The sequence below is a fragment of the Dasypus novemcinctus genome, chromosome 22 (genome assembly GCF_030445035.2).
Source record: "Dasypus novemcinctus isolate mDasNov1 chromosome 22, mDasNov1.1.hap2, whole genome shotgun sequence".
Taxonomy (NCBI): domain Eukaryota; kingdom Metazoa; phylum Chordata; class Mammalia; order Cingulata; family Dasypodidae; genus Dasypus; species Dasypus novemcinctus.
This window is the reverse complement of record NC_080694.1, coordinates 13,401,457-13,423,024: the sequence shown is the minus strand read 5'-3', so window position 1 is coordinate 13,423,024 and position 21,568 is coordinate 13,401,457. Positions and strand designations below refer to the sequence as shown.

At 38.5% G+C, this 21,568-nt stretch overlaps 1 long non-coding RNA gene across 1 annotated transcript in view; it reads left to right on the top strand.

Annotated features, from left to right (window-relative positions):
• The window catches only part of LOC139437365 (uncharacterized), a 51,481-nt gene extending 41,613 nt beyond the window's left edge, over positions 1-9,868 (top strand). Inside the window, exon 2 of the long non-coding RNA XR_011647122.1 lies at positions 9,728-9,868. This is a non-coding gene — a long non-coding RNA (uncharacterized lncRNA). The remainder of the gene's footprint in view (positions 1-9,727) is intronic.
• The last annotated feature ends 11,700 nt before the right edge of the window (positions 9,869-21,568 follow it).

Here is a 21,568-nt window from a genome sequence, read left to right as displayed (position 1 = left end):
ATAAGGTAGGAGTGATGAATGTAGGGTGACCTAACTCCTGAAAGTAACTTGTTTCTCCCTTGTTGCTAAAATCCAAAATTTTGAATTATATGTAAATTAGAAGGTAATGAGATGCAACCCTCTCTTGGTGCCAAATTCCACTTTTGGTGGTCAAGAACATCCTGTCGAAGCAAAGAAGCATGAAAAACAGTTTCAACTAGTTGGATGGACCTGTGCAGAGAAACTCCTTACTTTCCTCACTTCAACTTCCTTAATTAACATAATAAAATTCCCATCCAGTGGTGGAGCTATCTATCTCCTTTTAAATCAAGTAATATATGTGCAAGCATAATCTCCTAAACACCCTAATCATACAATTTATATAACTTTGTATGTTCATGCATATGCATAAGAATTAATGCATAATCAAAGCAAATGCTAAGTAGTAAGTTATGTGTTTAAGTAAAAGCAAAACTGCAGCATGGGGAGTCAGGTCTGAGTCATTTTAGACTGACCTTAACTCCTTTCTGTAGACATAATAAATGTAATTTCTGCCTAAATCTTGTGTTAAAGTTTTTCTTTGTTTAACCCCAAAGGCCCAGCTTTGAGATCTAATAAATTGGCAACCCCACTGGGAACAAAATAAATAAAAATGGTAAGCAGTAAATGTTTTCAAGGTGGACTGTGGAGGGTATTGTCTGCACCAGGGCATCCCCAACTCCACCAACCACTTTGGATTTTCCCAAGGAATCATGGGTTACTCAGGGTGGAGTTCCTTTCCAGTCACAGATGGAATCAGCTCATTAGTTTAAGACAGAGAACTAGTTCATCTCCTTCCCTTGGCAGATGAGTTCGTTTATTTATTTATTACTTGTTTGTTTTGTTTTTCTTCTGGCTGACCACAAGTTAGCACTTGGTTTCAGTTTTGCCATTTCTCTTTGGCTTTGGCTAATTGCAAGTTAGCATTTAGTTGACCTTTGCTAAAGTAGTGAAGGTTTGTTATAGTGGGAAAGGTTCATGGGTTTGAGTTCCACTCCCCGACTCCCTTAAAGGGGAAACCCACTAGCCTTAGGATAACTGCAAGTTAGCATTTGGTTTACCTTTGCTAAAGGAGAGAAAGGTTGGTAGTAGTGGGAGAGATTTCATGCATTTGAATCCCACTCCCCCACTCCCTTAAAAAGGAAGCCCACTGCTTTTTATGCCTTTGTTTTGGCTGCTTCCTCTCTCTTTCTTTCATTCTTCTGCTAGGGGAATGAGTGCTCAACACTAGCATGCGTCCTGAAAAGTAGTCTAACTGGGTATCTGGGTTGCAGAAGCATAAATTATTTCTTGGTAATGAAGCTTAACCTAGGTATAAATTAAATTACAGAAAAATTTGGCCAAAAATGGTCTTTAAAGTTTAACACTATATTACAATTAACCTTGTTTTGTTAATAGCAAGAAAAATGGAAAAAAGTCCCATATTTTCAAATCATTTTTGTGTTATAAAAACATTTTAAAAATACTAACAAATTATGAGTTAATGTTCTGTTAGTCCTCTTCAGCCCCAGTCAAAAATCTTAAAATCAGGGCAGCAGACTTGGCACAGTGGTTAGGGCATCCATCTACCCCATGGGAGGTCCATGGTTCAAACCCCAGGACTCCTTGACCCATGTGGAGCTGGCCCATGTGCAGTGCTGATGCGCGCAAGGAGTGCCCTGCCAGGCAGGGGTATCCCCCACGTAGGGGAGCCCCACGTGCAAGGATTGCACCCTGTAAGGAGAGCTGCCCAGTGCGAAAGAAAAGTGCAGCCTGCCCAGGAATGGTGTCACACATATGGAGAGCTGACACAACAAGATGACACAACAAAAAGAAAACACAGATTCCTGTGCTGCTGACAACAACAGAAGTGGACAAAGAAGACGCAGTAAAATAGGCACAGAGAACAGATAACCGGGGTGGTGGGGGAAGGGGAGAGTAATAAATAAATAAATAAATAAATAATCTTTTTAAAAAATCTTAAAATCAGTGAAAATCAAAGATTGAAAATGATGGAAAGCTTGGAAGCAAATGTACTAAAGGAGTAGGAATTATGAATCAAATTAGTGACTTCATTTTTCTGTTGCTAAATTTTAACTCTTTTGTTTTGGTTCAGTGTATATTTTCATCCCTTTGGCAGGGCACCAAAATCCTGAGTTATCTTCCCTGACTATATGGTCTGGATGTCACCAGCGCCCTCAGAACATCAACTATTTGGTGTAGTATCTACTCTGGCAGTCAATGAGACCCTGCTGAGATGTACATAATCATAGCCTCTGGAATGACCTCCTGATTCACTTTGAAGTCTCATAGCCATTAAAGTCATTTGTCATTATCTTTTCCCCCTTTTGGTCAAGGTCTTTTTCCAGTTGCATTTTTAGTTGGTAATTGGTAGTAATCCCTCAGTACAGGGAGGCTCATCTCCAGGAGTCATGTCCCATTTTGAGAGGAAGGTAATAATAGCTTTTGTAATCAACCTACTACTTGCTACCAAAAAAGTAAATGCCCTATGTGGGGTACCAGCCCAAATTAACAGTGACCAAGAAACTCTATTACTGGTCACCTACACAGCCTTAGGCTATAAATCAAAATATTGTTTATACTTTCCATCTACTTTATAACCCCACTAGTGCAAGTCTTTTAGAAAGAATGAATTGCCATGGAAAGAAGCAAATAAAAAATAATAAAATTCTTTACAACAATGAACTAAAAAGTTGTCTCAGCCTTTACCTATTTAAATTCAGCACTTCAGGTTACAGCTCCTGCTCCAATTGAAATGCTAATAGCAAGACCAATGTAAACACTGAAAATAGAAATTAAAAAGCTAGTAGCCCTATAGCCAAAAAGGGGAAGTAATAATAATCTGTTGTTGCCTATGGCTCAAACCACACAAACTAGGATAATACAATAATCACTCGACTGTGGTGTTGGCTTAGGCGTCCTTGCTGGTTAGAAATCTTAAATCCACAGAAAATAAAATTCACCAAAAATATTCTTATAAAACCACAAAAATGTGTCTTTTAATATTTTAAACACCTTTTCTGGATGTGAAAGCTTCATCCTACTGAAGAAAACAACATTGAAAAGTAACTCAGTTCCCCCTCTGGAAAATCATCTCACAGTTTTTACTGTGCCAAAGAACTCAGTTAAATAAAACCTGCTTTTTTATTTCTTTAAGCTGCAACATACGTGGTTTAATACAATCAAAAAACATTTAATAAAGTGAAAAGTAATAAACTGAACAAGAAACGCTCAAAACAAAATATTTTCCATTGGAAACACGTTAAGATGAATACGGGGTTTCATTACCATCTTACTGCAATTTTCTTATGTGTTACTAGCTTACACACCCCATGTTTTCTGTAATCATGCAGATCTGAATGCAAGTTTGAATGATTAAATAAATGAAAAGTCCGTTTACTGTAGAGAATCATTTCACAAGGCAACCAAACTGGATCTAGAGAACAAAATCATTCAAGAAACTCTCCACGTACTCAGGTTCATTTTAGAATCCATGAACCTTATGCTGTTACTCCTTGACAATGCCAACCTCCAAGAGAAACTGGCAAATGTTTTTTCTCTGGTCACCTTGAAGCTGAATAACCTCTCCATGTTCAGGATGTTCAATCCCAGTACCATTACAGGCAAATTTCTTTTTGAAAGCTTTCACAAATTTCTTTTTGTCGTAATCATCGGCAAATGCCCTGAACAGTCGTCAGTGTCTTCCTGCCGTTCCGTTGCTGGATTCTTAGATAAATGTAAACCTCGGTCCCTGCCGGGGGTAAATCCTCACACCCTTAGTTGCATCAGCAAAGGGGTGGAAAGATTGGAGGTTCTGGATCGTGGACGTGCAATTCCAGTGTGAGGCCAGCGAGGGGGGAGAAAGCCTGCGGGCCGCCCGGTCACCGTGTGGGGAGCCTGTCCTGACTGGAGAACTGAAACCGACAGGGGATGCTGCGCCGGGGGTGGAAGGCTGCGGTGGGGGCAGCGTAGGAGGAGGCGGGAGGAGGAGGCGTGGGAGGAGGCTGCGGCCCCAGTGGGAGGCTGGGGTGGAGGCAGCTAAAACCTGCTTTTATTTCATCTGTAGTTCAAGGTGTCAACCAGAGTCTTAGAATTTAATAAAAACTGCATGAAGCCTGCAAACCTAAGTTGTCAGGAAAGGTAAAAAAATAAAAAATAAAGTACAAATAAAATTTGAAATAAACAAAAGACTTAAAACTGATCTGGGCTATGGGTGGAAGGCTCTTTGTCTCTTCAGAGATAACCTAAACCATCTGTGACTTGGATGTGGGATGATAAAAGGCTGCAGTCCTGCCCTTGGTGAGCAGGAGACAGTTTAACAATGCAAAGTCTATAAACTTTAAGTATTCAGGGGAAACGCAAACCAAATATGCTAAAAGCTTATAGAATGCCTGAGGTTCATGCTAAAAGCTTACCTAAGATGTGGAGATACATGCTAATTCAAGCCTATTGAGAACTGAAACAAAAGGATCATTTGGCCTTTCCTCTCTGTATAAAAGGAACTAAAAAATCTTGTTCGGAGCAGAATACACCTGTCTACATATAATAACATGACTTCGGGAAGCGGTTTGACCTAATGTAAGGGGGAAATGGAAAGGAGAAATGAGATTATAAGGCTATGAGTCTCTAAAAAAGAGTCTGGAGGTTGTCAGAAGGAATACCCCTATGTACAACTGAACAGAGTCTAAGAGACAGATAAGGTAGATACAACCCCAGGTATTGGTTCTTTTGAGGGATAAAGAGACCCACGGGTTCTATGGTCATGGCAGAAGGGGTTCACTGCCATGACAGATGGCCCTTCTTTGGAGCTGGTGTTTCTGCGTGATGGAAATGGACTCAGAGGGGATCTCTTTTCACAAGACTTGCATGCTACTTTATTGGAATTGTAGTTGGTGCTGGGTTTAAGATATATGTAGGGGATTTGAATCTCTGGACTGATAATATGACACCCAGGCCCAGAGCCTCAACAGACTTCAGCTCCTACACTTTGACTTATTGGACTTACTCCACTCAGCTAACATGGAGTTGAAGAAGGTCAACCACCACAACATGGAGCCTAGAGTGTCTACAACTAGAAGCGGGAAGAGTGCATCCAGTACCCATGTGCAATCTAAGCCCTCACTTGACATAGGTGTGCAATGGACACAACCAATCCAATGTCCACAGAGAAAATGTGGAATGGGTGTGGGAGCGGTAGCCATGGGGGCTGCTGGGTGTGGGGAACGGGAGGAAGAGATGAGATGTGGAGGCGTTTTCGGGACGTGGAGTTGTCCTGAATAGTGCTTCACGGACAATTACGGGACACTGTAGATCCCCCCAGGGCCCACTGGATGGAACGTGAGAGAGTCTGGGCTATGATGTGGACCATTGACTATGGGGTGCAGTGATGTTCAGAGATGAACTTACCAGGTGCAATGGATGTATCACGATGATGGGAGAGAGTGTTGCTGTGGGGGGAGTGGGGGGCGGGGGCGGTGGGGTTGAATGGGACCTCATATATTTTTTTTAATGTAATTTAAAAATAATAATAATAAATAAATATTAAAAAAAAAAAAAAAATCTTGTTCGGGGCTCGGGATTGAAACAGAAAGCTCCCGAGTCCGGCCAGCTGTCAATAAACCATTTTTCCTTCTCAAAATCATTCCTGAGTCCTGGCCTCTCTATACTCAAATCATTGAACTTCTCTGAAATTCTACAACATTTTTGGCAACTCTGGTGGGACAACAAATGAAGGCTAGAGACGGTAGCATTTTGCAGCCCCTTCCAAATCCCCGAGGAAGCCGGGAGGACTCAGGTGAATCCCAAATCTGGGTGCCCCTGGATTAAATTTAATCCAGAAAAAATGTGGGCTCTGCCAGAGTCTTCCCGACAAAAATCGAGGGCAATGGAAGGTCTGAAGAGAAAGTTACTGGGAACGAAAAAGAACTCTGAACATGGAAGAAGGTAAGACTCCCCAGGTGAGCACAGTCTGGAAGGCCCTATCTTTAATTGCTAGGAAGGGGAGTCTGATCACCTCCCAAGAGAACCCTAGTAGCCCCAGAAAGTTAGGGGGAAGCCGTTCTCTCTAGGCTTGGGAAAAGGAGAAAAACCAGGGAAAAGCCCTGGTGTTTTGGGTTTGTCTAACTGCATGTTAGAATCTGGTACTAGTCTTATATCGACTAAAGGAGTGGAGGCTTGATTTTAATAAAAAGGGTTGTTTATAGGTTCAAGTCCTAACATCCTGGAAATTGGTCTAGATAAAAAAAAAAAAACTTGGTTACAGGAAAATGGACTGGCTTTTCTAGTGGAGCTTGGTCTGGGTGTAAAGTTTAAACAGTGGAAAAAGTGTAGCTGAAATCTTTTGTTATGGTGCTAAATTGTGAATGAATTCGCTTTATACCAAATGTTGTAATGGCTGTGGGGTAAACTCTAAACTTAACCTTTCCTTAGTTTATGGTTACTTCGAGCCTAACCTCACCCCTTGCCTTTGCCTATGGTTATTTCATAATAACTTCTGCCCCTACAGGCCAGAGAAGAGGTAGGACATCACTGTCTCCTGTCCTGGTATTAGTAACCCTTTCTCTCATGAATTCAAGTGTAAACTAAATAAATTGCTGCCTGATGGAATAAGGTTAAATGACCACTGGAGTTTTATCTCCAAAATCAAAAGAGGGGTGGAGGGGGAGAAGTCTCCTGCCTTGACGGTCAGTGTTCCTAAGAGTGGCAATTCATGAGAGAAACCAGTCTGTCTCCCTGAGGCTTCAAATAGCCTCAGTAAATATATATAAAATTAATCTTGTTGCTTATCCAAAATTCTGCTAAATTAAAAGTAAAATATAAAGTTCTGAAACAAAAAAATAGTGCTAAAGCATTGAAAACATTTTGGTTACAATCCATTAGGAAAAAAATTCTTGTGTAAAACTGCATAGTCATAGTATAAAACTGCACAGTCATAGTGCAAATTAAGAAGAGTTTCAGGAATCTTTGAAATGTTTTGCAGTCACACTTGTTTTGTAAGAATTAGAAGTTTAAAGTAACTAAAGTTATGTTGTTGTGTCAAACTATTCATGTCTGCCTATTTGCTCAAAGTGTTGAGGTTAAATATGCAGTTATAAGTAATGTATATTTCGGGGCCCCAAATTAAGCTAAACAGTATATAAAATAATGCAAATTATAAATAATATCAATGAGTTTTGTTTCTGTGTCTAACTTTGTGTTTGCCCATTTGCTCAGTGTATGTCTTCATACATCAGGATGATAATATCAAATTAACAAATGAAAATTCTTAAAAGAGCTCTATTCAAATTGTTAATTAAATATGCAGTTATATATGTAAATAAATATTCTTAAAGCCCAAATTAAGCAGGATGAAAAAGTCATAGAAATCTGATTATAGAAACAATTGGGAAGAGGCCTCCTCTTTGCAAGAGCTTTAAAGGCAAGACTAGGTGTGGCAGATTAAACCTATCTACTAGGCTAGGGAATTAAGAATCAGTTTGCCCAGTAATTTCCCAGTTTAAACCTTTTGTCAGCCATAAAATGTAAAAAAACAAAGATTAGGTTAATTTTCACATAAGAAAAAATGTTGATTGGTGTAACCTTGTGGCCTGCTGCCTAGTCTCCCACTCCCAGGTTGGACAGCAGTGGAGGAGACCAGTTTAGGCCAGTCCTATGGGCAGTGAAAGGATGCCCAAGAAGGAGCTAAGTCGGTGCCACTTCAGCACTAAATTCTATTCCTTATTTGACAAAGGGGAGCAGGTAAAAACTAAAACGGTTGGAATGTGATAGAGGAAGCAGTTAAATCACAAACTTTTGCGTGGGGAAGTTAAATATCAGATAAGCCATAACTTCTGAAGTATCCAATCTATGAAAAAATAGAGGAAGAGCTTGCATGCTAGGCTTAGGGGTATAAATTGTGTCATTTTTCTTTGTTCGGGGCACCAGCCATATCTGGCTCTGGGCCCCTTCTTGCAAGATTGAGAATAAATTCTTTTCTTCTCCACAATCTGGTGAGCCTTATTTTCTTCCAGAAGATTTCTTTCCAACAAAATATAGGTAATTAGTGGCTCTATTAACAAATTTCAGTAAGTAAAGGAAAGTCCATAAAAACTATGGAGAGATCTTTCCTGGGTTATGAATAAAAATATTAAGTAATTGTGTAATGTGTTTTAAAACCTGGTAGTCAGTATGCTTTTAAATTATTAATTTTCATAACTTAAACAAAGAAAATAAGTTTTTAGCTTCCTGTAAGAGAAAAAGAGAACATTCCTTGCATAAACAATTATGGTTTCAATTTTATTTAACTTGAGTGTAATCTCCCATAGTTAATTTATAAACTAAATTAACATATGTATGAAATCTTTAGAGTAATGAAAATTGTAAGTTCACATGGGTGAAATTAGACTAAAGGAAAAAGAGTGTAGATATACTCTCTTAAATAAATAGAGTAAATTTCTTTCATTGGTAACGGTAATTTAGTAAGTTTATTTAAACATGAGGTGGCTAGTCAATGTGGTTATAGTCAATTATAAAGAGTTTGTAAAACATCTTCCAAACTGAAAATGTTTAAATAGTTCTAGTTCTAGAAGTCATTGTTAACTAATAAACTTAGATTGGTATTGGTAGCAGAAATAACTTCGTGATAATAAAACCTGTCTGAAGGCCACTGTAAAGTACACATTTAGGTAAATGGTAATATAAAGTTATCTTGATTCTATTGGAAATATTCTGTTTTCATTTAACAATGAAAAATAATTTTTTCCCCTCTATTACTAAAGTAAAGTACCTACTGTTATCGTCATGGTAAAATTGTGTAAGTAAACAGTCATTTAATATATGATAAGTTGCATTAAATTGTTTAAAATATATATATAAAAACAAGGAATAAACTTTAACATTATCAAACTCTTGTGCATTCAAACCAGGCCTTGTATACATTGCATTTTGCCTCTCCATGTGAGTTTGGCTAGGCTGGTCACTGACCCCTCAATTGAAAATATTTGCATATCAGCCTCTGGTTCTGCTCCTGAAGTCGATGGAAACTACACTGCAGTTTCAAGCTCCTGCAGCAGCCAATAATGATTCAGTACAGCCAATTGTACAATGGATATCGCCTCCAGACTGGCGCTGTTCCATAGTGCCAGAGAGCACTATGCACCAGGCTAGTAGAATACTGGAAAATCTCTCTAAGATGAAGGATGCTGCAACTTGCTCACTGTGTTGAAGAACATGCTAAGTGGAGCCATGATACCAGGATACTGTAAGTGAAACTTAAACACAATTGGCATTATGGCCTGCTCTCATGGAGAGATAACATGTAAAGTATTACAAACCTCAAACTCAAAACTAATTGCAACTCTGAATCCTTATGCATTAAGTAATACATTAGTTAATATTAAGTGCTGTACTTTTATCCTGTACTAAATATATGCCTAATAATTATAACGTTATCTTTTCTATTTTGGATCAAGTGCAGAAGTATATTAGACATGTTAAATTCCTGGTAAAATCATATTCTAAACAGTTAATAAACATGTCTCTAGAATAAGGTGGCAGTCTCAGCCAGTCTCAGTCAACTTCTATATTCTACTGTACTCTGCTGTGTAGCAAAGGTGAGGCTTGCTTGCTGTTGGTAAGTCACCTATTGAACAAGTCAAAATTGCTAGAAATTGTACAATTAAAACTAAGGTGTAAAAAAACCTTTATTCTGTATTTCTAATCACTCCCACAGGTGAAAACTAAGAGAATTTCCAACTTAGTGTTCTAATCCTGAGTGAAGCCAGTTGCCCAAGGAGTGCCAATTCACCAGGAGCATCTAACAGAGCGAATGAGTGCCAATCATTAAACAGCTTGGAATGTGTCTTCAAACAAAGCTAAGTGTCTGTTGCAATTTCTCTCTGAAGATGGATAACTTAAAAAGAATATATATGCTGTTCCCACCAGCTTTTAAGGAGTGCTATCTTTATAGGCACCTAACCTTGTCTACCTCTGTAATCCAATGTCTTCCTTTAAAAATGGGTATTCCAAATTTTTAACTAAGTTTGTTTCTTTCAGAGTGAACATCTTATTAACCATATGAAAACTTCATCCAACTTCATACAGAATGCCAGATCCTTCTTCCTCCAGTTAAAATGAATTAAGAGTTTTACACCTTATTAGGCAATGACTACAGCCCATGGCCAGCAGGAAGCAGTTATAGAAAAGAAATCATCTCCCTTCAGCACCCCTTTTAAATTAAAGGTGTAAACTCTTCAAGGGTAAAATAAAATTAATAGATGGATCTGGAACCTGACTAGAAATCCATGTGAGCGCCGGTGGCCGCAGGATAACTGCAGGAGGCCCCCACCCCAGGATTCTGCTGTCCAGAATGAAAATTTCTAAACTTTTAAAAACAGTCCTGGATGTTACACTAAAGATTGATAAATAATAATTCAAAACAACAAACAGCCATCCACCTCATAGCTCCAACAATAATTATGCCAAAGCTTAGCAAGTTAAACTTTGGCAAAGGGGTGAAATGATGTGGGCTATGGGTGGAAGGCTCTTTGTCTCTTCAGAGATAAACTAAACTATCTGTGACTTGGATGTGGGATGATAAAAGGCTGCAGTCATGCCCTTGGTGAGCAGGAAACAGTTTAACAATGCAAAGTCTATAAACTTTAAGTATTCAGGGGAAATGCAAACCAAATATACTAAAAGATTATCGAATGCCTGAGGTCCATGCTAAAAGCTTACCTAAGATGTGGAGATATATGCTAATTCAAGCCTATTGAGAACTGAAACAAAAGGACCATTTGGCCTTTCCTCTCTGTATAAAAGGGACTAAAAAATCTTGTTCGGGGCTCGGGATTGAAACAGAAAGCTCCCGAGTCTGGCCGGCCATCAATAAACCATTTTTCCTTCTCAAAATCATTCCTGAGTCCTGGCCTCTCTATACTCAAATAATTGAACTTCTCTCAAATTCTACAACAAAACTAGCTCTCCTTCAGGGTACGGTACTCCCTAGAAGGATACTTAAGTTAAATTCTTTTAAACCAGACTGTCCCAAACAACTCAGATAATGAACCTGCTTTTATTTCAGCTGTAGTGCAAGGTGTCAACAAATGTCTCAGAAATAATTGGAAATTGCATACAGCCTAGTTTAAGTGGTTGGGTTCCCATCTACCACATGGGGGATCCTGGATTTGGTTCCTGGGGCCTCCTGGTGAAGGCAACCTGGCCTGCATGTTGAGGTAGCCCATACAGTGAGCTGGTCTGCACAGAGAACTGGTTGGCATGGAGAGCTGATGCAACAAGGTAAAGCAAATAATTAAAACAAAAATACAATAAAACATAAAAATAAATAAAATAAAATAATAAAAAAATAAGTAAAATAACAAAATAAAATAAAATAAAATAAAATGAAAACCAGAACCCATGGAAGGGAAGAAGAGGGAGGAAATTATTTCCTGGAAGGGCAACAGTCACATAAACAGTAACTATTGAAATCTACCACACATGTCCAGGGAAAACAGTATAACTGGGGCTGAGTGTGGAATAAAAGCTTTTACAAAAGTAATGAATCTACAGTAATACTTAGTAAGAAATAAAATCTGTCATCTAGAGTCAGGAAATAAAAATAAGGAAAAACCCAGATTTCAAAAATATTCACAAGACATAAAAAGAAACAGGAAGCGTTGACCATTCAAAGGAACAAAATAAAACGACAGAGGAAATTTAGCCATTGGAATAATAAAACTAAGTAATCTCATTGTGAGATGAAGAAAAGAATGGACAAAAAACCTAAAAGAAATCAAGAGGGTGATGTATTAGCACATGACTAGAAATTTTTAATAGGACCCAAACTGAACTTTCATGGGTGAAAAATACAATCACAGATGATAAAGTACACCAGAAGTGTTCAAGGGCAAGATTGAACATAAATCAGAAAGAAATAGTGTACTAGCAGAAAGGGTAACTGAAATCATACAGTAAGAATAGAAAAAAAGAAAAAAGAATGAAAAATGTAGGCAGAACCCAAGGGACTTGTGGGACAACAAGAGTACCAATATATGCATTATGGGAATCATGGAAGACAGAAAGCTATAGAAAGTGGAAGAAAGGATATTTGAAGAAATCATGGCTAAAATCTTCCCCAAATTCTCCAAAGACATAAATATACACATCTAACAAGCTCAATGCACTTGAAACATGATAATCCAAATGGGCCTACTCTAAAGCATATAAAAATCGAAGTGTTGATTGAACATAAAAGAAAATCCTGAAAACAGTGTGAACAAGTGACTCATCACATACAAGGTGTTCGAGAGATTGCATGTTTATTTCTCATCACAAACCCTGAAGGGAAGAAGGCAGTATCATGGCATATTTAAAATATGGATAGTGAAAAAATTCTGAGCAAAAATTCTATGCCTGGTGTAGTAGTTTAACATGGTTATGAATTCCAAAAATAGATATTGGGTTATGTTTGAAATCTGATCTGTACCTTGGCATGATGAGTTGTGAATATGGCATTGAGGGCTTACACCTTGGTGGGTCGGGACTCACAGGTAAAAGGCATGGCAAAGAACAGAGGTGAGAGTTTCTAATTTTAGAGTTTTGATATTGAAATTTGATGCTGGAGACTTAAGCTGGTGTCCCAAGAATTAAGCTCACAGAGGAAAGAGAAGCAAGCCCCAGGAAGAAAGGCACCCTGAGCCCAGGAAGAAGCAAGACTCTGGATTGGAGGCATTCAGGATGCCTGAACCTTTACAGACATTGGCAGCCATCTTGCTCCAACAAGTGAAAATAGACTTTGGTGAAGGAAGTAACATGCTTTATGGATGGGAATCTGTAGGCTCCTACCCTAATTAAATAACCTTTATATAAACCAACCAATTTCTGGTATTTTGCATCAGCATCCCTTTGGCTAACTAATACAGAATTTGGTACCAAGAGAGGAGTAGTGCTTTTGCAATTACCAAAGTGCTAGATCAGTTTTATAAATGGGTAAGGGGTATTTTTTGGGGGTAAATTGTGAGATACTTGATGAAAAAGGCCTAGATTGCCTTGAAGAGACTGTTGAAGTAATACAGATGCTGAAGACACTTTTTATGATGCCTTAGAGTAAATTATGAAACTATTATTGGAAATTAGAGGAAAGGCAATCCGTGTTTTAAAGCTGCAGAGAATTTAGCAAGATTTACTCCTGGTGTTTTATGGAAGGCAGAATTTAAAAATGGTGAGCCTGGGCATTTAGCTGAAGAAATTTCCAAAGTACACCCAGAGGATGCAGCATGGCTTCTGAGTGCAGCTTATAGCAAAATGCTAAATGAGAAAGATATGCTGAGGACTGAAATGTTGGGCACAAAGAAAACAGAAACTGATTCTGGAAATTCCAAGTCTCTTGAAATCAAGCTCCCAGAGGAAAGTCCCCAGTTGGAGGACTTAACAGAACTTTGAACTTGTAAATCAAGATTGAAGATGTAGTTATCCAGGAAAGGCTTGTGGAAATTCTTATTGTCTGATGGCTTGGACCCCTGCTTCCTGCATACTAAGCCAATAGGCTTTTTGAGAGAGCTGTATGAACAAAACCACTGTCAGCCTGGAAAAGGACATGGAAAGGAGAGATTTAAGGAGAAGCAGCTTTAAGAGGAAAACCATGGAAGCTGAGTTCAGGAATTAAGACTTCACCTTGGACCAAGAGAGGAACCCCACCCATGTGTACAGAGAGAGTGAGTTTGCCCCAGTAGTTGAAGAGGGTGGATATTCCTGTCCAATGTTGTGGGAGAGTTTTGCTCCCCCAGGGTACAGAGAGGGTTGAGCACATTTTCCAAAGATTAGTGTGTTAAGATCAGCACCTCACAGGTCTGAGAGGGGTAGCCCTGTTCCCCAAAGGTTAGGGAAGGCCAAGTGGTCACCTTGTTGCTCTGAGAGAGTTAAGCCTGTATGCCAAAGGTTAGGGGGAATGTAGTCTTCATATCACTGTACTGGGGGGTTAAGACTTTAACCCAAGGATTGGATGAGGTGTGACAATCATCCTAAGACTCATGGAGGGAGAGGTCTGGAGCTTGGTTGATCCCCAAATGCTTGGTGAGTGTGGAGCCAAGGAAATGGCCTTTTGGCAGGACTGTGGAAAGTGGGTCCCCATATAGTCCCAAGGAGAAGAAACCATCATCTTAAGAATGACTCTCTTTTCCTGGGTGGTGCTCCAGGGACAATTACCAGACATTGAATGTCCTCCCATGGCCCACTGGATGGAACGTGGGAGACTGTGGGCTATGGTGTGGACCACAGGCCATGGGGTGCAGTGATGCCCAGAGATGTGCTCACCAGATGCAATGGATGTGTCATGGTGATGTGGGAGAGTGTTACTGTGGGTGGAGTGGTGGGTTGGGGGTGGTGGGGGTGAATGGGGACCTCATGTTTTTTTAATGTAATATATTTTTTAAATGAATAAATAAAATTAAATTCAAAAAAAAAAAAAGAATGACTCTCAAACTGAAACTGAATGGGAATGCCCTACAGGTTTGCTGAACTGTAAAGGACCCATGACTCACATTTCCCTAACAATTTCTCCTTATTGTAAAGAAAATGTTTATCTTAAGTCTGTTCATTTGTGTATTGGAAACAGATAAATTGTTTTGTAAGTTTCAGAGGTCTATAGCAGACAGGACTTTGCCGCATGACAAACCATATTTCTTTAAATTGATTGTGATATGATTTAGTACTTGGATTGTTACTGATTTAAGGTGGGGTTTTTTTTTTTAATATTGTAATGTCTTTTTGGAATTCAGAGGGTGGTGTGTAGAAGTTTGATATGGTTATGAGTTCCAAAAATAGATATTTGGTTATGCTTGTAATCTGATCTGTACCTCAGCATGATTGAGTTATGATTAGGGCATTGAGTGCCCACACTTTGGGGGGCAGGGACTCATAGATAAAAGGCATGGCAAAGAACAGAGGTGAGGATTTCTGATGTTGGAGTTTTGATGTTGAAGTTTGATGCTGAAGACTTAAGCTGGAGTCCCAGGAAGTAAGTTCACAGAGGAAAGAGAAGCAAACCTGAGGAAGAAAGGCATCCTGAGCCCAAGAAGCAAGACCCTGGAAGGGAGGTATCCAGGAAGCCTTACAGCCATTGGCAGCCATCTTGCTCCAACAAGTGAAAATAGACTGGTTAGGGAAGTAACTTATGCTTTATGGCCTGGAATCTGTAGGCTCTTACCCCAATTAAATACCCTGTATAAAAACCAACCAATTTCTGGTATTTTGCATCAGCACCCTTTTGGCTGACTAATACAACTGGTAAAACTATCCTTCAATAATACTGGAGAGCTCAGATGTTTAGAGACAAACAAATTTGAGGGAATTAGGAAGCAGCTGTGGCTCAATCAGTTGGGCTCCTGTCTACCATATGGGAGGACCTGAGTTCACATCCCAGGGCCTCCTTGTGAAAGCAGGCTCACCCACACACTAAGGAGAGCTGCCAGCACAGGTGCCATGGAGTGCTGCCCAGCTCTTAAGCACCACAGAGAGCTGACTCACCAAGGTGATACAACAACCAAAAAAAAAGAAAAATAAGCAAAAACAGAAGAGCATGCAGTGAATGGACACAGAGAACAGACAACAAGCTAGCCATAATGGGGGGGAGGGGAATAAAAAAAATTGAGAGAGTTAATCACCAATAGACTTACTCTTAAAGAAATGCTAAAGGTTGTTGTTCAGGTTGAAAGGAAACTGCAGTGGATAATAGCTTTAGCATCTTGAAAAAATAAAGATTTTTGGTGAAGGTCACCATAGGTGTAAATGTATATTTCAGTATTATTTTATTCATGTTATGTAACTCTGTATTTTATTTCCCACAAGATTTAGAATACAATTACATAATAAACTTCTATTTAATTGAACAAGCAAAATATTAAGAGGTAAAATATGATAAGAACCACTTAAAGAAATGTGTAGGAAGACAGATTTTAGTGTTATTGAAAGATAAATTGATCAAACTAGTTTGTAATCATTTAGGATGTTAAATATAAACCTGTTGATAAACCACATACAATTTATTGAAAATAAAAACAAAAGGAAATGGGAAGGATATCAATCTGATCCACTACAAATGATGAAATGTACACAAATGAAGAGATACTTGAAAAATGAGGGACAAAAATTATAATACTTACATGAAACAAAGGATAAATGGAAAAGTAAGCCCTGTTTGTCTGCCATTACTTTGATTTAAATGAATTAAGCTCTCCAATCAAAAGACACAGATTGACAGAACAAATTCAAAGCATGATCCAAGTATATTTTGTTTATAAGAAACTCATCTTATATGTTGATACACAGACAAGATAAAAGTGAAAGGATGGAAAAAATCTATTCCCTGCAAGAGTAACAAATATCTGAGGTAAATATACTAATATTAGACAAAAGAGTCTTTAAGTAAAAAAATCTTATGAGACAAAGAAGAAAAGTATATTTTAATAAAAAGTCAATAATCAAGAAAATAAAAACAATGACAAATATGTATGTACCTAATAGCAGAACCTTACTTTACAGTACACAAACATTTAAAATCTGAAGGGAAGGGAAACAGACTTGGCCCAATGGATAGGGCTTTCATCTACCACATGGAAGGTCCACAGTTCAAACCCCAGGCCTCCTTGACCCATGTGGAGCTGGCCTACACAGTGCTGATGTGCACAAAGGGGTGCCATGCTATGCAGGAGAGCCCCACATGCAGGGGAGCCCCACCCACAAGGAGTGCACCCTGTAAGGAGAGCCATCCAGGGTGAAAGAAAGTGCAGCCTGCCCAGGAATGGCACCGCACACATGTAGAACTGACACAGCAAGATGACGCAACAAAAAGAGCCACATATTCCCGTGCCACTGACAACAACAGAAGTAGACAAAAGAACACACAGCGAATGAACAGAGAACAGACAAATGGGGCAGAGGGTGACAGGGAGAGAAATAAATAAATTTTTAAAAAATAAAATAAAATCTGAAGGGACAAATAGTTCTACAATAATTACTGTAGACTTGAATATGCAAATTTCAATACTGGATAGACTGTCTGGAGATAGGATCAACAAGAGAACAGGATTAAAACAAGATGATAGATGAACTAGGAAGGGAAGTCATATATAAAACAGTCTAGGCAGCAGACTTCACCCAGTGGTTAGGGCGTCCGTCTACCATATGGGAGGTCCGCGGTTCAAACCCCAGGCCTCCTTGACCCGTGTGGAGCTGTCCCATGCCCAGTGCTGATGCGCACAAGGAGTGCCGTGCCACACAGGGGTGTTCCCCCATTTAGGGGAGTCCCACGGGCAAGGAGTGCACCCTGTAAGGAGAGTTGCCCAGCATGAAAGAAAGTGCAGCCTGCCAGGGAATGGTGCTGCACACACGGAGAGCTGACACAAGATGATGCAGCAAAAAGAAACACAGATTCCTGTGCCCCTGGCAACAACGGAAGCGAACAAAGATGTTGCAAATAGACACAGAACAGACAATGGGGGGTAGTGGTAAAGGGGAGAATAAATAAACACCTCTTAAAAAAAATAAAAATAAAACAGTCCATAGCATAATATACGTTCTTCTGCTGTGTATATGGATCATTCTCTAAGATAAACTACATGTTAGGCCACAAAAAAACTTTTCCATGAATTTTTAAAAAATTGAAATTACATACAGGATCTTATCCAAAGAAAATGGAATAAAGCTAAGAATGGATAAAAGAAGGGAAATAGGAAAATTCACAAATATTTAGAAGTAAATAGAAGCAAATCACACAACCAGTGGATTAAAGAAGAAATCATAAGGCAAATTTAAAAAATATGTAGAGATGATTGAAAACAAAAAACATCTGTTTTTATGGAATGAAGCAATGGCATTCTTCAGAGAGATAGTCATAAATATGAAGGCCTGCATTACAAAAGATGAGAGATCTCAAATCAATAACCTAATTTTATATATGGAGGAGCTAGATAAAAAGAGCAAATTAATATTCAAGTTATTAGAAGGAAGGAAAAATTAATGATATAAGCAGAGAAAAATGAAATAGATAATGAAAAACAATAGAGAGAAAGAATGAAACCAAAAGTTGCTTCTAGGAAAGGAAAAATAAAATTGACAATTTTTATGTAGACTGACAAAGAAAAAAGACATAAGATGCAGATAATTAAAGTATTAAAAATAGGGATTATTATTTTTGTTGTAAAAATTAAAAGAATATAAGACAATATTATGAACAATTTTATGCCAACAACTCAAAATATCTAGCAGAAATGGGCAAATTTCTAGAAACACACACCTTATCTAAATGAACTCAAGTCATATACAAGATCTGAGAAGATCAATTGACATACAAAGATTAAGTCAATAATAAAAATCCCCCCAAGAGAGAAAAGTCAAGGGCACGACTACTTTACTGGTGAATTCTACAAATCTTTCAAAGAAGGATTAACAAATTCTTTCCATTTTTTTTTTAAGTTTAAGACAATGTAACTTTCCTAGCTCATTCTTTGAGGTCAATGATTATACTAATAAGAAAGCCAGCTGAGGAAATGAGAAGAAAAAAAAACTGACCAATTTCCATTATGAATATAGATGCAAACAATCTCAATAAAATACTAGTAAATCAATACAACAGTATATTAAGGGAATTGTACAGCATGATCATGTCTTATTTATCCCCAAAATATAAGGCTGGTTCAAAAATAAAATCAGTCAGTATAATACCACACTGTAACAGAATGAAGAAGAAACATCACATTATCATCTCAATGAATGTAAAAATGACATTTGAGTAAATCAAACACATTTTAATAAAAAATCATACAGAAAAATAACAATAGAAAGTAATGTCCACAACATGATAATAAATAGCTATGAGAAATCCATGGACACTAGTTTACTAATGGTTAAAAACAGAAAGAAGTCCTGTTGACTTCAGGCATACTATAAAGATTCCTGTTTTCACCTCTGCTATTCAACATTGCTATTCAATCCTTGCTAAAGCAACTTGACAAAACAAATTAAAAAAACAAAAAGTACCCAAAATGGAAATGAAGAAGCACAACTATCTCCACTATCTCCATTCACAGATTGTATGATTCTTTAAATAGTAATTCCAAAACAATGCATCAAAAAACTACTAGTACAAATAAATTTAGCAATGCTGGAGGCTACTATGTTCACATGAAAATATCAGCTGCATTTTATTCAGCAGCAAATAATAATTTGAAATGAAAATTTTAAGAAAACTCTGCTCACAATATCTTCTAAGAAAGTAAAATAGCTACAAATAAATTTAACTGAAGAGGTGAAGAACTTTTCACTGAATAATACAAAGCATAGCCAAAGAACATTAAAGAAGACATAAATAAACGGGAAAACATCATCTGTTTAATTATAGGAAGGCAATATTATTAAGATGCCAATATTACCCAAAGCAATCCACAGATTGAGTTATTAAGCTTGAGTGAAACATATTTTTCTCTCAATTCCATCTACTTACATTCACTTACAAAACCCTTTTTTGCTTTTTGTTTTTAATTCTCAATCTTGCTGGTTGAATAGAATGGAAGCATATGGTACTTCATGGCTCAGCTTCATCAGAGAATACTTTAAAAACCAGAAAATCTTTCAAAGACATCCACTTGAAACTTGGGAAAGGAGGTAAAGGGTTGTAATAACCTGCTGAGTGTTGAATCAAGGAAAGAGAGCCCCAAAACTCAGTGACTCTCATAATGCTATTGCATTCATTTCCTCAATCAATGCCCTAGTTCACAGTGGCACTGGCCTGTCTCTCACTTTTAATCCTTGGCCTGTTATGGAAGGAAAAATTATACCTATGAATCCACTGGGATGCACATTTGCTGGTGCTCTTCTATGACTGGCATTTTGAAGGATTGAGACAGGACATCTCCCTGTGGTTTACCCTTCCAGAAACTGTACTGCAGGAAGAAGCAGCTTGTTCATGGCTAAAGCAGTGTAAGAAACAAGTATGTCAAAGTATCATGAAACAAGGGTTTACTGACTTTAAGATATGCAGTGAGGAATCCAGGGTGTGGATTGTCTATTTCAAAGGCAGTAGAGGGGACATTCATATCTCTGTAATTGGACAATTCTTAAGGATATGAGTGCATGCCAATGTCAAGACACAGACTCAGAAAAGAAAGAGGGGACTCCATAGTGATACCTCAGGCTCATCGCCTTGATAAGAGGGTCAGACTCTGAAGTAGAGTACAAGGGAACACAAAGCTAATTTGCAAAAACTGTGAAGCATGCTACAGTATTTGCATTGGTTTGTTTTTGTTAGGTTCTGGTACTCAAGGAAATATCTATCATTCCTCTAGTTGGATACCAATCTAGGAGTACTCTGCTCAGATACTAAACTCCAGAATTAACAATGGAAACATTTAAAAGTATGTAGTATGAAGCAAAATATTGTAAAACAAAGAAACTAGAAATGAGGTCCATTCTAAAGGAAGAACATGAAATTTCAGAAACCTAATACAAAGAAATAAAGATTTGTATATACCTTAGAAAGACATTTTAAAAATGATCTTCATTATGTAAAATGGGATAAAGGGAAACACAAAGAAAATGCTAAAGGATATCAACAAAACAATGCCTGAAAAAGAGACTCTCAATAAAGGTATAGATTTTTTTTTAAGAAAAGAAGGAAACAGAGGTAAAAAAGCAAGATCATGGCAGAGTAAGGAGCTCCTAATATCAGGTCCTGCTATAGGGCAGTTAGTAAATACCCAGAGCTATCTGTAGCTATCTGAAGCACCTGTTTTGGGGCTCTAGGAGACCAGAAGAGCACCCTGCAACATCCTTGAAGGAATGGAAGGCGGAGACTGCCCATCTGCAGAGAAGACTCATAAGTAGAGTGCTCCATGCCAGGGAGGCTGATGCCCATCTTCTATTGGAGTAACAAGGCATTTTGGGAGCTGTACTGTATCTGGAATTGAAAGCCCACTTCCCAAAAAATGGGGGAGGAAGAGACAGTAGGGAAACAACTTCAGCTACTGATGAGGAAATTCAGTGGGTTAAAGTATAATCCTAAGAACAATTAAACTTTGAGCCTGTCCAAGTCAGAAAGAGCACAGTAACTGCCATCTTAACTCCATGCCTGGCATGAGGGGAAGCCAGATGGACTGAAAATCACAGTGCTGGTAGGATCACACTAGCCTAGGCCCCAGCTCCACCTGTGACAGGTAGGAAGTTGGGGGACCTGCACCAGCCTCTCCAGGAAATTGCAGCTCTAGCATAGACCCCAGATCCAACTCTGGCAGGTAGGAAGCTGGGGAGCCTGCAGCAGCCTCCAGGAAATTACCAGCCAAGCCATGGAGACCAGTGATTATCCTACTCTGGTGGTGCATGCTGCCCAGGAGCTATTCTGTGGCTGGAATTGAATGCTCTATTTCCCAAAAGCAGGGAAGGAGGAGACAGTTGGCCACCAAGTTTGGCTACTGATTAGTAGACTCAGCTGGCTAAGGTTTAACTCTAGGAACAGCTAGTAAGTGAATCTGTCCAAGTTGGAAAGAGGCCAGTGGCCACCATTTTGACTCTGCCACCAGCATGA